This window comes from Oryctolagus cuniculus, chromosome 21, assembly GCF_964237555.1.
Source record: "Oryctolagus cuniculus chromosome 21, mOryCun1.1, whole genome shotgun sequence".
Classification (NCBI taxonomy): domain Eukaryota; kingdom Metazoa; phylum Chordata; class Mammalia; order Lagomorpha; family Leporidae; genus Oryctolagus; species Oryctolagus cuniculus.
The window spans coordinates 4,225,009-4,237,355 of record NC_091452.1 but is presented as its reverse complement, the minus strand read 5'-3'; the positions used below and the strand labels follow the sequence as shown (position 1 = coordinate 4,237,355).

The 12,347-nt window shown below is 56.7% G+C and overlaps 1 long non-coding RNA gene across 1 annotated transcript in view; it reads left to right on the top strand.

Moving 5' to 3' along the window:
* The window catches only part of LOC103345336 (uncharacterized), a 28,413-nt gene extending 23,127 nt beyond the window's left edge, over positions 1 to 5,286 (top strand). Inside the window, exon 3 of the long non-coding RNA XR_007915464.2 lies at positions 4,392 to 5,286. This is a non-coding gene — a long non-coding RNA (uncharacterized lncRNA). The remainder of the gene's footprint in view (positions 1 to 4,391) is intronic.
* Positions 5,287 to 12,347: the final 7,061 nt, after the last annotated feature.

Sequence of the window (12,347 nt, the reverse complement as noted above, 5' to 3'; positions counted from 1 at the left end):
TCTGAGGGTCAGGAGCCTGGCCCTGGTCCACCTGGGAGGCTCTGGGTCAGGGCAGCTCCCGAAGTTGCAGTTAGGATGCCCCCCCGGGAGGGGCAGCATTGTGGTCTAGCGGGTAAAGCCACTGCCTGAGACGCCGGCATCCCAAATGGGCGCTGGGTCGAGTCCCGGCTGGTCCACCTTTGATCCAGCTCCCGCTGATGGCCTGGGAAAAGCATGGGAAGATGGCCCACACGCTTGGGCCTCTGTACCCTGGCTTCAGCCATCTGGGAAGGGAACCAGAGATGGAAGGGCTCTCTTTCTCTCTCTCTCCCTCTCTCTTCTTCCCCTCGTCTTTCTGTAACTCTGCCTTTCAAATTAAATAAATTGATCTTAAAAAATAAAAGATGCCCACAAAGGCTGCCATCATCTTGAGTCTTCTCTGGGCACCAAAGTCCACTACCAAGTGGCCACTCCCATGGCTACCAGGCTGGCCCTGGGCTCCTCACCACGGGAGCCTGTTCTGTGTTTCCATGGTGTGGCATGGGCCCCCCAATGTGAGGAGTGTGAAGGAGGAAGAGAGGGGGAGAAAAGGGGGCAGGGAGGACAGCCTGGCGCCTGGCGTGAGTGCCCGAGTGCCAGAGGGCCCGTGGCTCCTCCTGTGTCACACCCGTGCCTGAGCCCAGCCCACACTCCCTGGTTGCCTCTCACAGCAGAAGGTCCCAAGATCCCATGAAAATCTCGTCCTTTCATGCTATCGGTTCAAGGCAAGGACACTAAGATCTAAACCAGGCCAGGTGCACATGAGGTCCCCATCCCAAGGGATCAATACATCCATTAGGGAAGTGCACTTGTCCGGAAAACCAGGCTGCGGATACGGAAAGAGGCCCGGGTTTTGTGTTGGGTGTCTCGGCTCCGCTGTCACTCTCTGAGGAAGCTGTGCAAATGACCTTTAAACTTTTAAACATTGTGTTGTTTATTTTACTTATCAGAGACACACACACAAAGAAACTTCACACATGCTCACCATAGTTAGGGCTGGGCCAGGCTGAAGCAGGAGTCTGAAACTCCATCCTATCCATCCCCCACCATGGTGGCAGGAACCCATCACCAGCTGCAGGGAGTAGCACTGGAGTAGAGCCAAACCCACCCCCAAGGACTCCCACACTGGTGAGGGGCATCTCAAGCAATGACACCGCGTTGCACCGAACGCCCACCCCTCCAGTCCAGCTCTGGACGTCAGACAGGAGCGCTGGGCGGCTAAGGCACCGAGCAAGTGCGCCTGTCTCCCGACCTGTTTGGTCCTTTCCGCATCTTAGGCTGGCTACTGTTGGGGAGTTCTTGTCTTAGCCCAGAGACGCCCCTGCAGATGGTGGAGCGGGGGCTTGAACCCAGGAATGTGTGTTCTCACCCAAGTCCTTGAACAGATGCTCCGATTTCCCAGTGAGCACAGCCCCGCGAGAACAGGGGGTTGCTTATTTCAGGGACACCTTTATCTCTTTCTTTTCTTTTTTTCTTTTCCTTTTTTTTTGGACAGGCAGAGTGGACAGTGAGAGAGAGAGACAGAGAGAAAGGTCTTCCTTTGCCGTTGGTCCACCCTCCAATGGCCGCTGCCGCCAGTGCACTGCAGCCGGCGCACCACATTGATCTGAAGCCAGGAGCCAGGTGCTTCTCCTGGTCTCCCATGGGGTGCAGGGCCCAAGCACTTGGGCCATCCTCCACTGCACTCCCAGGCCACAGCAGAGAGCTGGCCTGGAAGAGGGGCAACCGGGACAGAATCAGGCGCCCCGACCGGGGCTAGAACCCGGTGTGCCGGCGCCGCAGGGCGGAGGATTAGCCTAGTGAGCTGTGGCGCCAGCTTGTGCTGGCTTCTATTCTTAGCCCACATCCGCTCATTTCTGACTACATCTCCCAAGCTGCTGCTTGGTTTAATTCGCCATTGTGGCTGCGCCACAATGAGAAGAAAACAACACAGATTCAACGTGCGTCTTTGTTTTAATTTCTCTTCTTCCCTGAGAGATTGCGTTAAATTTCTTAAAGACCAGCTCTCCCAGGCAAAGAAGTCAGCTAGCAACGTGTGACGACTGGTGGCAAGGCCAGCCTTGCTAGCCTCCTGATTTCTCCTGATTGCTCAAACGAAGGCATTGATCTGTAAGTATTGCGCAGTCCAAGCCCACCCTCTGGACTTCAGCCGCCCTTGTTGGTGAGGGGCTTCGAGCCTAAACTCGCTCAGTGACTGTGTCACAGAGCACAGGACGGCGAACACCGTGGCCCCCTTATCTGCTCACTGCAAGACCCCTGGCGGATGCCCGGGACTGTGGCTAGCACTGAGCTCTGGACATTCTGGGTTCTTCCCTATACATCCACAGCTACGGTAAACTTCCACCTTTTCACTTCAGGGAGGCACTCTGCCGCTTCTCGTTGGCCATACCATCGCTGACATCACCGCGGTGGTGCCTGGTGGGGGAGCGGGAGCGTGGCTGTTAGTTAATTAAATTCATAATTGCCTGAACACGAGGACCGCAGTGCTGTGACAGTGATGTGATACCTACGACACCTGCTGAGTGACTTGCGGGGGACAGCGTGCACAGCCCACTCATTGCATGGTTCACATCCCGGGAGGGCGAAGAGGCTGGTGCAAGACTTACCTGTGCTACTCAAAATGGGACGGGATGCAACGCTGATGAATTTTCATGTATTTCTGGAACTTTGCTTTAGTGTTTTTATTTGTTTATTTTTTTTACCATGATTGACCGTGAACAAGTGAAACCATGGAAAGGAAAACTGTGGCCACGATGGGTCTGCTGTAAATCCAATATTGCCAAACCCTCTTTCTTTTTAAAGATTTATTTATTTATTTGAAAGTCAGAGTTACACAGAAAGAATGAAAGGGAGAGGGAGAGGGAGAAGGAGAGGTAGAAAGAGAGGGAGAGAGAGAGGGAGAGAGAGAGAGAGAATTCTTCCATCCACTGGTTTACTCCGCAATTGGCTTCAACGGCCAGAGCTGCACTGATCCAAAGCCAGGAGCCAGGAGCTTCTTCCGGGTCTCCCACGTGATGCAGGGCCCAAGGACTTGGATCATCTTTTACTGCTTTCCCAGGCCAAAGCAGAGAGCTGGATTGGAAGTGGGGCAGCCTGGACTCGAACCAACACCCATACAGGATGCTGGCACTGCAGGCGGTGGCTTTACCTGCTATACCACGGCGCCGGCCCCCACATCTCCCTCTCTTAATTATCCCAGGACCCCTAACCCCCTTTTAGCGCAGCCCTCAGTGGACACATGGCTGGCCATCTCGGTCTGCTTCCCTCCCTTGAGTGCAGTTGTGTAAAACGATACGAGAAGTGCGTTTATGAGCTTTTCCTGAGTCTGAAAACTCACCTGTGCGGCGCTGATCATGATACCAGGAAGCCTGAAGACTTGGTGGCCCTGGTTCCTCGGGCCTCCTATCATGGCTGCAACCAGAAGGCTAGAATGCCAGGAAGTCTGGTCCAGCACTTGCAGTCTGTAGCAAAGACGTTTGGCTATAAACACACGACAGCAGGAGCAGGACAGTGCGGCAGGCCTGGCACACGGCCGGCCTTAATAACCGTCAGTCGTCCCCGGCGTGGTCACGCACGGCTGTCACAGGGGTGCATCTCCTTACAGAGGGGTGGGGGTGAGAGCAGCACTGTGGGGCTGAGAGCCTGTGCAGCACTCCTGCCTTGGCAGGGTGAAGCCACCGTCTTTATCAAGCCTCTTGGCAGCTCCAGCTTCGGGTCACCCTTCTGCTGGAGTTCTGTTGGGATCTGACCCAGCTACCGCTAGCAGACACATTCCTGTGTCCCCTGACCTTCTTTAGAAACCTGGGGGGTGGCTCATCTATACCGCAAGCACCGTGTCATTGCAGAGAGGCCACCACTAACCTACAGCATCACGCCATCGGCCGATGAGCAGAGCAGGGCCGCACCCAACCCTTATTCCATCTCCTGTAGTGAAATCCCAGGACCAGAGCCAGTGCTGTGGTACAAGAGGTAAAGCCACCTCCTGCAGAGCCAACATCCCATGGGGCACTGGTTCAAGTCCCAGCTACTCCACTTCTGAGCCAGCTCCCTGCTAACGCGCCTGGGAAAGCAGTAGAAGATGGTCCAAATGCTTGGGTGCCTGCTACCCACGTGGGAGACCTGGATGGGGTTCCTGGCTCCTGGCTTTGGACCAGCCCACCTCTGACCATTGTGGCCATTGGAGAAGTAAATCAGTGGATGGAAGTTTATCTCTCCCTGCCCCAGCCCCTGTAAGTCTGCCTTTCAAATAACTAAATACATCGTTTTAAAAAATACCAAGACTGTATGAAATACACAGAGACATTAACTCCAAATGCCTCTTGGTCTAATTTTCACACCAAGAACGACTTTTTCCCTCTCTCTCTTTTTCCCAGCTCGTCCTTTCTCACCTCCCTTCAGTCGGGACAGGAGCGACTGGAATTAATATTCTCAAGTTTGTGGAAGACCTTGCAGGAGCTTGAAGCTCTCCCAGAAGGTTCTCCCAGCTCTTCCCAGTGAGTCACGGCGCCTACTTTGTGCACAAGGATCAAACACAGCATCTACTTTGTGCACAAGGATCAAAGACAGGCCAACGGAGGTTTGGGTCTGATGGACCTGAGTCTTGGGCTTGGATCAGCCTCCCTCTGGGATCTGTGTTTGGCCGAGCGCATAGCGCGACAGAGTCTATAAAACACGGAAGACGGCCACTCTCGCGGGAACTGGTGTGCGGGCTCTTTTGTGTTTGCAGACGGCAGAAGCAACCCAGCAACGTGGCTGAGCAGGGGTTCTACGCCGAGAGCTGAGGACTGTGGGACACACGTGTGTGAGAGTTAACAGAGCTCTAGCAGGAGAAATCGCTTCCCAAAAACCGGCTGGGGAAGAGCACACGTTCCCGTCCTGGACCACAGCAGCCGTCAGGGTCCTCCTCTTCCCGGGGCAGCTGCACGTGGCTGGTTTGCGGCTAGAAGTGCACCGTGACTGCTCCGAGTCCTTTCGCACTGCTCCTTGGGTCACCCATAAAACCAGTGGTTTGCACCCATCTGCGGGCCGCCAATAGCCAAGGTCTGCTAGGCACCCGGAGCCTACAAGCGGCACAACAGTAAACATCCCCGCTAATCGAATAATGCACTATTTAAAGCCAAATCAATAGGCCCACATTTCTAGCCTGAATAAAACATGAATCCTTAATAGAGTTATATCAGAAACTTAGGCCTAATGGGTCCTGTGGTTCCAAGATTTAACTCTAAAGATGAAGTTGTAACGATTACAAGAATAGGAACAAAATAAAAGGTTGAGGGGAATGCATTTGACATTTGCTCCGGTGGAGTCATGTGCAAATGAAAATCAATTTACTTGAAGCAAATCTTGCCTCTTTACAGGATAGATGCCGTGTGGTGTCAACATTTATTCTCTTCAATATTTATTCACCTCAAAGGGGAGAGCAGAGCGTGCAGCCTCAGTGTATGGCCTCGGGGTATGGCCTGGAAATAAAAGCGAATCGATTCAGCTTCCTGGCACAGGCGGCAAGGTCAATTTAACCCACCTCCCCAAAGAAGTGGGCCAGGAGGAATGCATTACCCTCGGAGCAAGCTGGAAAGGAAGGGGCCTTCACGGCGCGGGGTAGGAGGAGAGGGACCCTGTCAGGCCTCTGGCTTTGCCTTGGGGACGCGTTTCACTTCCCCAGAGCAACTTCCCCATTAGGGCACGGAGGGAGGCCAGCAGCAGGGCCAGGGTCGTTTCTGCACAGCCTTGTTGAAGGAAAGGAGGATGGTTTTCCCTTCCGGTTGCAGGTCCGCACTCCTCAGTGGGCCGCCAGCCCCCAGGCCGGTAGCTGCCTGTGGTGGGGAGGTGGACAGGCTGTGCTGAGCAAGTGAGGGCCCCTCTCGTGGGCCCTGTGTCCTTCCTGGGCACGGGCTGCTGCCCCTGCGGGTGCTCAACCTGAGATCCCGCCCTGCCAAGGTTTTGGCTCGAAGGAACAGGATGGAGAGGTGGCTTCCAGAGGTCGCCACTGGGCTCCGGGTATTTGCACGCGCAGACGCGCACTCTTAGCCGGGCAGAGCCCCCCCCCCCGCCCAGGGCTTCCCAGGCACCTTGTGGGGGAGGGGAAGCCTTGAGGACCTCTCTCCTCTACTCTGGCTCGGTTCTCAGTCCTTCCCCCTCTATTCCCCCGACCCCCGCCCTGCCGCCGGCCCCCACAACTTCTCGAGGCCTTTCTCTGCGACTTCCTTGGCAACATGGTGCCCCCAGGTCTGTACTGGGCCACCGCCCCCTCGCAGCAGCGGGGGCACTGCCTCCGGCTCGGGCTCCCTCCCGGCTGCTGTCTGGAAGGGCTGCCCCGACTCCGGAGCCCTGCTCAGCCCCTCGTGGTCTCCTGGGCTCTGGTGTCCCCTCCCGGCTCTCTCTGAACCAACCCTGTGGTCAGGAGGACGGGGCGTGCTGGTCCCCGAGGCTGGCCCATTGCTGCCCCTGGAGCTGGAGTCCATGTCCCCCACAGCCACGGGACTCCCAGAAGAGGCAGGGGTGCGGGGAGCTGCGACAGGCTGAAGGCGCAGGGGCACCCCTGCCCTGCCTCTGCCACCCTCAGGCCTCCAGTCCTCCGAGGGCCCTGACAGCAGAGAAACCACGCCGCTGCTTGAAGAGGGAAAGTCCGACAGAAAACGAGTCCGGCACAGGGTGGCGTAACGGGCTGTCGTCCCTCCAGCCGGCAGACGTGAGAGGCCGGGAGGGCTGGTTTGCAGGGGCGTGTGGAGTCAGCAGTGTCCAGGAGACCCGCAGCACAGTCTCAGGCTGGGCTGGAAAGACACTACGCAGTCCCCCGTGAGGGCGACGGTGCTGGCTGGGAAGGAGGAGGGTTGGCGCTGGAGATGGGGAGGAGAGGGCGCGGCCAAGGGCAAAGCCGTGCTGCAGCCTCCAGCTGGTTCCTCTGGACCACGGCGGCCAGGACACGTGGGGGGACCTGGAGGACCATACACGACAGCAGGGACAATGTATGCAGGGCAGGGAGGCTGGCGCAGCCTTGAGCAGTGGTGGTGGTGATGGGGGCACTGGCAGCAGAGGACTTGGCCGAGGAACGCCCGGGGCCACCCCAGCTGGGCGTCAAGGGGGCAGCTGGAAGGCGCGAGGCCAGGGCGACCGCCCCGGTGTGTGTCGGGCGGGCAGCAGGCACAAGCCCTGCACCAGAGCAGCGGACTGCAGGGGGCGCCCAAGCCCCCGCCAGGCTTCCCATGCAGAGTCACCCCCTCAGCCTGGTCCCCCACCCCACCCCGTGTTCGCTTCCTCTTTCCCAGTCCTTCTGAGGACACAAAGATGGATGCCGCTGCCCCAGGCCCGCTTCGATTCTGTGGGTAGGGTTTGCTCTCGCCGCTCCCCGCCCCACTCAGAATAACAGCGGTGGTTTGTTTTATTCGTGATTTATAGACTTCACACATGGTGACTTACTGTATCCTAATGAATCAGATGTGAGATCTGCGCGGGACGGTCATATTTAATCATTTATTTTAAAGGGTGGCGGGGGGAGGGGGGCTTTCTATCTAATGGCTCACTCACCAAATGCCAGTGGCAGCTGTGGCGAGGGCGGGCTGAAGCCTGGAGCAGGGAGCTACATCTGAGTCTCCTGGGGGGGTGGGGGAGGACAAGTGCCTGAGCTGGGGGGGGGGGCAAGTGCCTGAGCTGGGTCTCCTGGTGGGGGGGGCAAGTGCCTGAGCTGGTGGCAGGGACAAGTGCCTGCTGCCTCCCCGAGTGTGGTTAGCAGGAAGCTGGATGAGACGCAGAGCTGGGACCTGAACCCAGGCATTCTGATATGCGATACAGATATCCAAAGCATTACCTTTTTATTAAAAAAGAGATTATTCTATGTATTTGAAAGGCAGAGTTACAGAGAGAGAGGGCGAGAAAGAGATCTTCCATCTGCTGGTTCACTTCCCAAATGGCCTCAACAGCCAGGGCTGGGCCAGGCTGAAGCCAAGAGCCGGGAACTGCATCTGGGTCTCCCGTGTGGGTGCAGGGGCCCCAGTACTTGGGCTTCTCCCTCTGCTCTCCCAGACACAACAGCAAACAGCTGGACCGGAAGCGGAGCAGCTGGAGCTGAAACGTGGCTCTCGTAGGGGCCGCCAGGGCACAGGTGGTGGCTTTGCCCACTGCACCACGACGCTGGCCCCCGAGTTTTATCTTTGCTTGGAGGGTGTGTAGCCAGGCTCAGGTCACATGATGGGAAAAAGGGTCCCCATAGGCCTGTGACGGGGACCACGGCGTCCCATCAAGTAGACCAAGGTGTCTGAAGTGCAGGCACCTGGAAACACTTTCATCTTGCTGGAAGTCCCGTGGCCTCCCTCCCTAGAGTCCCGTTCAGCTGATCTGAGAAGGGCCCTGGCGTCGGTGCTCTCTGGGGGTCGTGGATTTGCCACGTCGGCCCTGGAGCTGAGGCCCCGGCGGGAGAGGCGTGGGTCGCTGTGCCGTGGCTAACCATCTCTCTCAGCATTCGGGAGAGACGCGGGCAGGTATTTCTGTGATTTCTCACTGTGCTGCTTCTCTTGGGGCTGTCGCCCCTGCCTTCTGGGTCACACAGCCCCATTATTTCCTTTCTGTTCCTGGCATTCATCCCCCCATCCTCCCTGCAATTCATATTTTCAGCTATTTCTAGGCGCAATCCACTACTGCAGGCCCCCCGGGGAGAAACCCATGAATAACTGTGGTTCCTCCCCCGGGCCGTAAGTGCACCCTGCCTGCGCCTTCCACAGGGAGACAGCCTCCGTAATTCCATTACCTGTGCCAGAAAATAGACACTCATCTTCCAATATGCCCTGAACCTGAGCAGCGAGACTGCCGAAGGCTCTGGTTCTCCCTGCGTTTGAGGCAGCTCCGAAGGGTTTATCCAGAGGTTTGCCAGGAAGGGTGGGCCCAGGGCAGGGGGCGGAGCCGCGCAGTCACTAACTCTCGTTAGTGGAAGCGAGTTTGCAGCGGAACAGGTGATGTCTTGGGACAAAAGGAAGGTAGTGAGAGGGAAAGCTGTAACAAAAGACCAAGAAGTTTAAAGCAATTCACAAAGGACTGAATGTGCTGAAAAACATAGCCAGTGCTGGGATGATCGCTTCCACAGAGGAGACACACACACACACACATGCACACACACTCGCACAAGTCTGCTTGGAAAGGCAGGATCTGGGACAAACACGGGGCCCTGGTCGATGGCGGGCTCGAAGCTGCAGGTGTGGGGAGCACGCGTGCACAGGCGGCTCCTTGTGCGTGTCGGGAGGGAGGTGGATTCTCTGTGGCCGGGTGGGAGCTCGGCTTCTGAGGAGGAAGACATCTGCTGGCACCCCAAGCATCCCCTGCGACGCCATCCTTCCCCTGCCCTGTCTGTCCATCCCCCGGGGAGCCGGGGGAGCCAGGGGGGCGGCCGGAGCAAGGCACAGCCGAGAAGCCGTGACAGCGGTGTTGCCGCCTCTGTGGCTCTCCTAACTTTTGGGGTTGATGCTTGTGCTTGTCTTGTTTCGCCTGTGAAGGAGGCAGGAATAGACCCGGTGGCTTGTGAACCTGCCCTCAACCCCGGCTGTGTGGTGGTGACCTCACTCTGCTGGGTCCCCCGGCTGTGTGCACCTGCACACGGAGGGCACCACGGAGTTCTGAGGAGAGAGGTGGGGGCTGCGCTGGGACGAAACCCAGGAGAATGTGCCCCCTCCCTTCCGTTCTCTTCCTCATGCCTTTCTGGAGAGAGTGTCGGATGGATTGGGGTCGAGGGGCACAGTCCCGCTCTGCAGAGGGGAACGCTATGATCCCAAGCCAGGAAGTGACCTACTGGGACACGTTGTAGGGGGTGGGGCACCGGACTCGGGGAAGTATCTTGAAATTCAGATTATGAAACGAAGTTTGACTGAATCTTGCCCTTCAGTCATCTCTGGAGAAGTCATCTCTGTGTGTGTGTGTGTGTGTGTGCGTCTAGGGATGTCTCCAGCTCCATGTCTGTCTATCTTCATCTTCCATCTACCATCTATCTGTCATCTATGCATCTTCATCTGCTGTCTATCTATCTGGCTGTCCCTCCATCCCCTCTCTCTCTCTCTGTCTCTCTCTCTCTGGGGATGGGAGAATCCCCTTTTGACCACCAGGAGATGCCACAGAGCAGGAGCCCCGGCCTCACAGAGGAGCGAGAGCCGGAGGATCTGCAGGTCGGGGGAGGGAGGGACGAGGTGCAGGTGGGGCAGGCGGTGCCAGCGGTGGCTCTCAGGCTATCCTGCCCCCCGTGTGGTCCTTGCGCGTCCCCTGGGCAGGAGAGCTGAAGCCCCCACCCACTGCTGTGGCTCAGTTCACTGGGCATCCACGGGAGGGCAGTAGTGCTCAGAACTGGGAGGGCCGCTCGACGCCATCGCACAATTGTTGTGTCTGCGTCTGTAAGAGCGAGGTGCATCGTAAACTCACCAGGCATCAGGGAAGACTCGCCAACACCACGGGAATCGAGTGTGTTCTTCCTCTTAGTTTTGGAAATGGTTATCCACTCAAGAAATCAAGTGTCTTGCAGCAGTGGGTCCCCAGCATGGGGGCGTAATGAGGGAGGAGGCGGCTGCCTGGGGGCCATGGCTGAGTTCCAGGCAGCAGAGACGCCAGGATAAGGGGCCGGATGGGCCTTCCTGTGGTGCACCCACAGCGTGAGTTAGATGGGAAAGCGTTTGTGTTGAATAGTGGCTCCCAGCTCCGCGCTTGGTGGCGTTATCTGGGAAGACAGTTTGCAGCTAATGGCCGGCCTGTTCATCCTCCCACTTAACAGCTGTTCCGATTATAAAAGACAAAGACAAGAGGCCCACATACCTCTCAGGCTGTCCCCGAGGCCGTGAGTGACAGGCCCGCTGCCAGCCCCTCTTGGGGACGGCTTGAGGACTTTTGGAGGTGATGCGACGTGGTCAGGAGAAAGAAGTGGGGCTGAGAGCAGCTGACGCTCCCCAGAGCCTACGGGCGCTGCTTTCCAGCCTTCTGTTTGTGTAAATTATTGATCAGCCCTAGGCAGTAAGTATTTTACAGCTGGGCATCTGGGCATGACCTCCGAAATATTTTTTCCAACCCCTCAGCCGTAAGATGCGAAGTCGGGATGTGAACCCAGGGCCTTCTGTCTGCTGGTCCCCAGGGACGGCAGCGGTGCAGACACTGTCCAGGATGCCGACATCCCTGCCTCAGACCCTGCTCCTGCGAATGGGCACCCTGGGCCCTGAGGCGATGGCTCAAGTACTTGTGTTCTGGGCTCCTGGCATTGGCCGGGCCCAGCCCTGGCTGTTGTGGGCAGTTAGGGAGTGAGCCAGTGGATGGAAGATCTCTGTCTCTCTCTACCATTTCAAGTAAAGTGAAAATAAATAAAATTTTAAGCAAATGCGTCGGCATCACAGTGCTGGCTGTGTGACTTGTGATTGACCGACTTCTTCCCCAGAGCAGACAGGGGAAGGCTCTCAGCGTCAGCTGTGGGGGCCAGTGTTCCAGGACCCACAACAGCTCAGCTTCCAAGAGGCCCTGTGCACTGCTCACTTGAAATCTCCCTCTCTGTGCCTCCACCTCTGTATCTCTGCCTCTCCCTCTCTCTCTCCCACTTTCTCTCTCTCTCCCTCTCCATTTTTGCATCATGCAAAAAAAAAAAAAACCAGTGGAAGCCAGGCATGGAGCCCCTTGAAGCGTCTTGATCTCTCCCAGCCCCCCAGTCTCGGAGCCACGCACCGTGGCTGGGCTCAGGTTTGCTCCCCGACGCTTCGTGTCCATTTGTCTTTTACTTTCCAGCAGGCTCGTCTGTGCAGGGTACAGTTTGCTGCCACACCATGACAGAAAGTTTGGATTTTCCTTTTTTTTTTTGCCACAGAAAAGGCTTTTAAATGGGGACATTCAACTTCACCTGCTTGAACTTATAATTAGTAAGTATAATTCATAGGTTCCCAAGTGCTATGATTTGCTATGATAACTGTCAACACCAAAACTTCCCTCCGGCTTTAAAATTTAACCAAATCATGATAAAATGATCCCAGAACCGCTGTGTTTTCAAGCTTGCCAGTATCTCGTGTGCTTGGGTATGTGGCGTTTTAGCAGGCATCAGAGCCTGGCTCTCACGGTCTCTGGCATTCCTTCTGAAGTAGAAAGCGCAAAATGCTCCCCTTCTGTTACGAAGTGGTGCGGTCCAAACGCGCACCTTGTCCTGTGGGCTTTTCCATACCGAATGTCCTGCTCGCATGCTGAGCCATGAGGACAGTGTGTGAGAGGTTTGTCTGCCACCTGGCGTGCAGTCTACGCTGCGAAGTCTTCGTGTCATTGCACAGTGGGAGTCTACAAACATCCTGACATCTCGTTGCAGACACGGTGGGCGCTCAGAGTCTCAGGACAGTGTT